The following is a 9,154-nucleotide window of genomic DNA, read 5'->3' on the forward strand; positions in this document are numbered from 1 at the left end:
ACCAGCTTCTGGCCCTATTAATTTCTCTGTGGTTGTGAAATCTCCCAGGTGAGGTGGCTTTCATGATCTCTGGTAACGCTCTTCGCCTTTGAGCCCTACCTCACTTCACTAACTACATTAGTTTGGTTTTGGTGAATTCTGAGTGCCCTATTGTTTCATACATCTGCTTTCAATCTTCATGTCTTTATGTTTTAGATATGTCTTGTAAGAGGCATATAGTTGGATTTTGTCCTATTTTGTTTTTCTTAGTCATATTTAATGTTTCACTTTTAGCTACAGCATTAAATTTATGTACTTTGGTAGCTTTTGGGCATGGTTTTCTTCTACCTGTCTATTAAACACTTGTCTGTTGATTGGTGTGTGTGTGTGTGTGTGTGTGTGTGCACATGTATGTGCTAATGCTTGGGAGAGGTGTTCTTGTCTATGTAGATGTACATGTACAAGTGTACTCAACCTTGCAAGTGCATGCAGATGCTGGAGTTTGATGTAGGCTGTCTTCTCTATTGTTCTCCAACTTCTTTTGTGAGACAGAGTCTCTCACTGAGCAGGATCTTGCTGTTTTGCACTAGCTCTCTGGCCAGCGAAACTCTGGGCTCCATCAGTCTTGACCCTCAAAGAACTGAGTTTGTAAGCATGTCCTTCACACTCCGTTTCTTAAGGCAGGTGCGGCAGATCCAAACGTGGGTCTTCATGTCTGTGTGGCAAGCACTTGGCTCACTGAGCCATCTCCCTTGCCCTTACTTGTCATTTCTGTTGACTCTTCCTCAGATTACTGTGTATCTCCAACTGTCTGTTGAAACCAATGCGTAAATGTCTTCATTGGAGACATCTGGAGCCTGATAGGACTCTACCTTCCTGCCTAGAGATCTGAGACCACCTTACTCTATGTTGAAAGAGATCCCCTGCCCTCCAAGTTTCTAGAAGCCAGCGTCAGGAGCATGTTCACCTCCAGTTCATTCTCTCCTCGGGATATTACCCCTTTGACGTCCCTGCTGGTGCCAGGCAGCCCTTGAGCTCTGCTTCCCTGCATTGAAAGAGGAAATCAGAATGAAAGTTCAACATCAGCATAGCTTGAGTGCTTTCTAGCATTCACTGCTTTTGTGGTTCTTCTCTGTTCTTAGTTGGAGTCTCACAACTTCCTATTCTCTTCTTAGTATTTAAGAAGAGTTTCTAGAGCCCACCCTCAGCATTTTAGAAGTTGTCAACAGTGTGCTTGGTCAGTTAAAGAATCTGGATGTCCATTCCTCCCTTCTTGAGTCATGTTTTGCTATCTTATTTTTTATTATTCCATCAAAGTGTTCAAATTTACTGTCATGAAGTTGTTCATGGTGTTCCTTTTTATCTATTTAGTCTTTGCCATATCTGACATTTGCTGGGCCTCATTTTTCATCCTTAATTGGTTTTACTTGGGCTTTATCTCCTGTTGTTCTTGGTCAGCCTCTCAGATATTGTCTATTTTACTGCTTTTTATCAAAAAAATATAAACAGAATCTTGTTTCACTATTTCATGAACTTACCTTTGGTCCACATTTTTCTACCTTTTAAGAGTTCCTTTGTCTTTCTTTCCCTAGATTCCTAAATGGGATTAATTCAGCAAATTGCAAGTTTTGCTTTTTAAAATAAGTAACAAGTTAACTTTCTAGCTAGATTTTATTCAGAGAAGTGCACTAGCCTATCCATTCTGATGCCAATCGCTCATTTTATGTATGTTAGCTTCCCACTTTATGTATGTTATTATTTTGTGTGAAACTGACATGGCTACTAATTTAATTTGATGTTCATTTGGCATTCTGTTTGCATGTAATGTATGTGTACCACATGTGTGTAGTGCCTTCAGACACCAGAAGAGGGCACTGGATCCTCTGGTTACAGATAACTTGTGAGCTTCCATGTAGGTGCTGGGAACCAAATCAACTCTCTAAAAGGGGCAGCAAGTGCCCTTAACCACTGAGTCATCTCTCCAGACCCTGGATAGTAGATTTTTATTTAGAATTTTCCTGGAACACCACCCCCCCCCCCAGATATGCTTGGTCTCAAATCTTAGTCTCAAATTATTCTCATGTAGCTGGACTACAGGTACATCATTAGCCCAAGTTCTTTTTAAATTTCCACCCATCTTTCTATTCTTTTTTGGTGTGTCTGTATGGGTATGTGCGTGTGCTGCTGAGTGTGTGTGTGTGTGTGTGTGTGTGTGTGTGTCTGTGTGTGTGTGTGTGTGTCTGTGTGTGTCTGTGTGTGTGTGTATGAGTAGTAGTAACAGTAGCAGCAACGGCAGCAGCCAGAGGGTAACCTTTATGTCACTCCTCCTCGGGTACTGTCTACCTTGTGTGGTGAGACAAGATCTGTCAGTGATCTGGAGCTTGACATTTAGGCTAAGCTGACTGACCTAGGAACCACCCTGGGATCTACCTTTCTCTACATACCCATTTCAGGGATTCTCATTAGACTCACATTCTAATTACAAGAACTTACAACCTGTTTCTACTTCCTATTTACAACTTATTTCTATTTGTCCTATTCTGTCTGCTTTATCCACTCTTGACTTCAGTACATTCCTTACTCATTTGTTTGTCTTTCCCCCCTTCTAGTAAGGGAATTTATGTACTGTTTTATTCTCCTGTGGGTATTAATGCTTGAGTTCGCATACTTAACAAGACATAAAATTAACCCTTCCCAAATCAGGACAAGGCCCAAGGACTCTTCTATAAACCTCCATCCATTTCCTCCAACTTAATTGCATTGCTAAGGATGTATGACTAAGCTTCCAGTTTAGAAATAAAGTGGGTAATTTCCCCACCACTAGAAGGTTAACTGCATTTTCAAAGTAATTTTGTATGTATTTGAAAGTAATTTTGGAGCCAGGTGTTCAATCGAAGCACTTGGGAGGCAGAGGCAGGTGTGTTCAAGGCCAACCTGCTCTACAGAGTGAGTTCCAGGACAGCCAGAGATCATGTCTCAAAGAAAGGAAGAGGGAGAGACAAAGAGAAAAAAAGAGAGAGAGTTGAAGGAAGGGAGGGAGGAAGGAAGAAAGGAGGAAGGAATTTTAGTATTTATCTTTAACTTTATTAATTTAATTTATAAAAATATTCCACTGTACTTTTCGATTTATCAACATATATTTACCTCCTTGTCCTTATGAAATCCAATTAAATTAACATATTCAATAAAACGTAAAGATTACAAGTCAGTATGATGGTTCATAAGTATAACCCCAGCATTGGAAGGCAGAAGTAAGAGGGTTAGGAATTCTGAGTTATCTTTGGTTACATGGTAAATTTGAGGTCAGCCTGAGCTACATAAGACTTTGTCCCAGAAAACAAGCGAAAGAGCCAATGCTTGCATTCATTTCTGAACAAACCCACACTGATCCATGTGCACACTTGCAGTGGGTTAATTAAATCAAATGTCAGTAACCTCTCAATAAAACTGTCCTCTCAAACAAAGCTGTTAAATATATTCAAATCCTAACCCCTAGAACCTGTGACTGGAACCTAATTTGGAAACAGGAAGTTGGGAACTGGAATGAAGTCTTGAGGTAAGGTCACCATGAAGTAAAGGGCAGGTACCCAAGCCAATGACTGGTGTTTTATAAGAAAAAATTCTGGGAGAAGGGGATGGCAAAAAAAAAAAGATGCAGTGATGGAGGGGAAGAGATAAGAATGATAAACCAAAGGATGTCAAGGATTGCCAGGCAGCCAACAGAATGTAGAAGAAAAGCATGTAACATATTCAATCCCATGATGTGTGAAAGGAGCCAATCCTGCTGACACCTTGATTGCAGATTTCTGGATTCCAGAATTAGGAGAGAGCACATTCTCCATGTTTTCCAAGTCACTAACTTTGTGGCACTTTGTCATAACGACCTTAGGGAAACAAGCCCAAGTAGCAATTTGAACACAGAGGGATGAGACAAAGCCCATGGTATATGCAGACAGGAACATGGAGCAAACCAGTAGCAAATTAACAAAGACACCATGGCCTTGGTTTCTATAGTTCTTGTCTAGTGAGACTGAATTGATATTCATGCCTTTTCTTCTGATCATTCTGTATTTCCCATGCCCTCAGCCAGAACTTCAGCTGCTAAGGATCCGTTTCCTGGTGAACTGACCCAAACCAGTTGTGAAAGGCCCAGGTCCTCGGATACCTTGTGTTTTATTTTAGGTTGTTGCCATTTTCCCCTGACTCTAATATTGGTAACCCAGACTGTCCTCTTGCCTGTACTACATAGAAACAAGCAAACTTCCTCTTTGAAATTGGTATCAACCACTCTGTCTAGTAGAATAGTTCCTGTTTTGCCTTTTGTGTTAATTGTGTAAAGAATCCAAAATAGCCCGGTGGCAGTCTCACTGACTTCATGTAATCAGTATTGCATCACCTGACAGAAAGCATTCTCCCCCTGGGCCTGTTTTCTGAGCCTGCAGCAGCCCAGATTCCCAGGCAAAGAAGACAATGAGGAGGTTATTAGACCACACTGTCGCTGCCACATCTTGATCCAAACATTGCTTTTTATGGGCCAGACGGTGTGATGTGACCTGAAATCAGAATCCCACTTTTTTCCCGTGGTACTGTCTCCAGCTGGGATCATAACTCAGTTTTCCATAAGTCATTTCACCATTCATTTAAGCCAGCTGCTTCCCAGTGGTGTGTGTGGCCAACTCAATTAATCCCCTTGCTGTGAAATGAGTTCTCTGAGCAGAGGTAATGTGGGCTAGAACACACTGATGGTAGATAAGGCACCTTGTGAGCTCACAGATAGTGGAGCTGGCAGAAAGCTTATGAGCAGTAAAAGCAAAACCATTTCCAGAATATGTGATCATTCCAATCAGGGGGAATCTTTGTTCCTTCCATGATGGAAGAGACCCAGAATAACCAACCTGCCAGCAGATGGCTAGCTCATTGTCCCTGGGAATGGTGCCATATTAGAGACTCAGTGCTGTTCTCTGCTCTTGACAGATTAAGCACTTGGCAGCAGTGTTGCCAAGGTGACCCCTGCTAAGGGAAAGTCCACGATGCTGAGCCTCCTTCCTGACTACCATGCCCATTCTGCGTAAAGGTCCCCTCATTCAGCGGTGAGATGGCTGAACAAAGACACTGAGCATCATCTGGCTGCTGTGCTCTAGGGTGTCTGCCTGATGAGAACAGTCTCCTCTGCGGTGGACATTTGTAGTGTGCATTCAGCTAGAATATCAATATTTTTACAGTTTGTACCCATTCAGAAAACCCCTATATAATAACTCTCTCACAGACTTCCCTGTCATCTGTTTCCCAATCCAGTCTTATTCCTTCCAAATTTCTGACCTTCTAGACAAACCATTAGCAACTGGTTTTAGCTCATTCCAGTTATCTGTCAGTCATGTTTGTGATTGTTTTATTTTCTTTTGCTTTTCCCAGACAAGATCTTGCTATGTTACACAGTCTAAGCCTGACTCCTAGACTCAAGTGATCCTTCTGCTTAGGCTCTGTGAAGATGACCAATGTGTATCATCATGCCAGATTTTCTTTCACTTTTCACATGCTGGACCAAACAAATGCTGTTCCAATTATGTTAACTTGGAGACTTCACCATTGTCCCCACAGAGGGCTGGGAAAGCCACCTGTGCTAGTGCGGGTGGATTCTAATGAGGTCGTCCACTCTACAGGATTTTATTGGAGAACACACTGTAAGACTTCATTATCTTCAGCATTCTCAACCAACAGAAATCCAACCTTGCAATAGCTAATACAAAAAACTGATTTGGAGGATCTAGATCAGCAGTCTCAACCTGTGGATCGTAACTCCTTTGGTGTTAAATATCAAATATACTGTATATCAGATATTTACATTATGATTCATAACAGTAGTAAAATTACAGTTATGAAGTAGCAATGAAATAATTTTATGGTTGGGGCCATCACAACATAAGGAGCTGTATTAAAGGGTCACAGCATTAAGAAGAACCATTGCTCTAGATCCATCTTTACTAAGCAGGAATAAAAATGAATTTAGACTTGAGAGGCAATAAATCAATTATGGCGCACAGATTCTATTTAGTTGGCCAGCTTAGGTCAGAAACCCACTTCTCTACTAATTAGGGAAGTTCTTGTTTGATTGTTGATTGGATTGTGGACCAGAAGTGAGAAGGACTTCCTCAAAACGGAGTGGAGTACTCTTCGCTATAGAAAAGTTCTATAAAGTAAAAAAATAAAAAGATTCTAACAAAAATATTTTTTCTGGGCTACTCAGGTAGGTAAAGGCATTTGCTGCCAAACCCGACAGCCCGAATTCAATCCCAAGGATCCACATGGAAGGAGAGAACTGACTCATGAAAGGTGTGTGTAAGCACACTGGCTCACAGACATACTTCTGCTTAATGTCACTCAGCTCTCCTGTGCACTACCACAAACATGCTCTCAGACGTGGAACACTCATCCAGCTACTGAATTTAAGCTCACATTCAGAAACCTTTGAATGTTGTTCATTTTGATCAGCTCCAGTTGTGGCCAAATGATGAGTGATGAATTCAACCTTACTATATAACCGTATGCTAAAGAAGATGGAAACAAATGAAGAAAAGCATGTGATGGTGAGGACCAGTACCAGATTTCTCCCAACAAGAGGAATGTGAGTAAGGGCTGCACTTCCACGGCAAGGAAGCAAGATCTCTGGTCATCCGATCAGAGTTCCAAGTGTTGCCTTGTATCAGGCAACAGGCCCAGTCAGAACATAACCTAACTCATCCTTCTGGAGACTTTGCCCTTGAAAAATAGACCACCTTTGGTGCACTTTGCCCTGTTGAGAACTTTCTAGAAATCTTTAGCACTTTCTATGGCTGTCAGTTAATGACATTTGAAGAACTCCATCAGCTTGTTATCAGAAATCTCACCATGACATGAATTTTAAGTATGAACTTCCCCTTCTAATTTCTCTCTCTTGGAAACTAGCCTTGCTTAGTCCAGTGGATCTAAGAGTCGTTCCCCCCATCTCTCTCTGCCTGGAAGTCCTGCATAACCTCTCCTGCCTAGCTACTGACCTTTTAGCTCTTTATTAAAACAATCGGGTACCTTAGGCAAGCAATGTAAAACAGCACTGTAGCATGATAAATAAAAGACCCAGAGACTGATATTGGATTCAAGCTTTAAGCTGAAGCTCTGAAAACCAAAGCAGCTGGCTACTAGCTCTTACCTCTACCTCAGCTCAGCTCAAAGGGGCGATCCTCAGACTGTTCCTCACATTCACTCAGACTGCTATACTTTCCTCAACATGGCTAGAGACTAATCTCAGACTGAATGTCTCTTCCTTTTATACCTCTCAAATCCTGGGATTAAAGGCATGAGCTCTGATTCACTCTCTGGTAGCCCAGGGTGGCCTTGGACTCAAAGATTGGTCTACTTCTTAATCCTGAGTTCTGGGATTAAAGGTGTGTACCACCACTGCCTGATCTCTATAGCTTGAAGGTGGCTTTGCTTTCTGAATCCTCAGGCAAGCTTTAATAAATCATAAATAATATATCACTATACAGTACAGAGATGCATCCTTACACAGGGAGACTTAATATTAATTGCAAATGCTTGGCAGATAGCTCAGGCTTGTCTCAGAGTGTTCCACGTCTGAGAGCATGTTTGTGGTAGTGCACAGGAGAGCTGAGTGACATTAAGCAGAAGTATGTCTGTGAGCCATTTAAATTAACCCATATTTCTTTTCTACCCTCTGTCACGTGGCTGATGGCTTGTTACCGAATCTTCTGCATCTGCTGACTTCTCTGATTCCACCCTTCTTCATCCCAGCATCCTTAGTTTGGTTGTCCCACCTATACTCTCTGACTACCAGCCAGTGAACTTTTTATTAAACCAATTCAAGTAACACATCTTTAAAGTACACAAAAGGATTATTCCAAGGCATCAACCCAGTCTAGAAACTCCCTCACAGGCAAGTACAGAGTCTGTCTCCTAGGTTGATTCTAAGCCCTACCAAGCAGACAGTCAATATTAACCATCATGGTCTGTATGTTACATTTACAGTCATCTAACCAATGAAGCTTACGAGTTTTTCCGGTCTGGGACGTATAGGGTGTCACTGTCCATCAGTTCTTGACTAAAAGACATCTACCCTTACAGCAATGGTTCTCAGCCTGTGGGTCCCAACCCCTTTGACAAACCTGTTTCCACACATAGTTATGTTCCGATTCATAACAGTAGCAAAATTTCAGTTATGAAGTAGCAATGAAGTAATTTTATGGTTGGGGTGGGGGGGTCACAACACGAGGAACTGTATTAAAGGGTCACAGCATTAGGGGGGTTGAGAACCACTACAGTTAAGACAATTGTAACTCTGCCTCTTTAGGGGTCAGTGTCTGTGTCAATGAAGGTGATTGGTTTACAACGGACTGCAACGTCACCACATAGTTTTCTGGGCACACAGATAATGGCACATCGTAAGAGCAGAGACAATATTGTCTTACTTTTTTCACTAGAAGGGAATTTCTTGGTCAGAAGGATAGTATAGGGGGTAGTATGAAAAGACAGAGTATTCTAGTTATTAATGGGAGTTATTTGTCTGGGAGATGGTTTCACGGGTTTCAGTCCATCACGGCCAAGAGCGTCTGGTAGAAGATTTCCCATCATCCTTCCACGAAGAGAAGTGATATAAGGGGCTAGAGGAAGATACATCACCTAGACACACCCAGTGACCTACTTCTTCCTAGCAGGCTTCATCCTGTCTTTCACACAGTAATGAACCTATTGAGAGAGCAATCCATTTGCCTCTGGAGGCACCATCACAGACACAAGTGCGCTTTACTAATCATCTAGGGTTAAGAATAAGCCAATCAGCCTAACAATCAAAATCAGCACCGCAGCTAATGGAACTTGCAGGGAAACTCTCCAGTTCTACAAAAAGGCGGCTCCTTGCCTATAACAAAAGGCAATCCAAAGTAACAGACGGGTATCCTGCTGGGCTCCTTGAAGGACAGTGTCTCAAAAAGACCTTAGAATCAGTCACAATTGTTGTAAATTTGCCTTCTAAGCAGGGACAGCAGCGTTACTGGTGCTATTTCCTTGGTAAACCATGCCCTGTCATTGTCCTGCACAAAACTCCACTTTCCCCAGCATTTGGAAGAAAATTCAAACTCCTGTGTGTAAGACACAGATGATTTCAGGTCTTAGCTCCCCTCCAACT

The sequence above is a fragment of the Mesocricetus auratus genome, unplaced genomic scaffold (assembly GCF_017639785.1).
Source record: "Mesocricetus auratus isolate SY011 unplaced genomic scaffold, BCM_Maur_2.0 Super-Scaffold_100018, whole genome shotgun sequence".
In the NCBI taxonomy this organism is placed as follows: domain Eukaryota; kingdom Metazoa; phylum Chordata; class Mammalia; order Rodentia; family Cricetidae; genus Mesocricetus; species Mesocricetus auratus.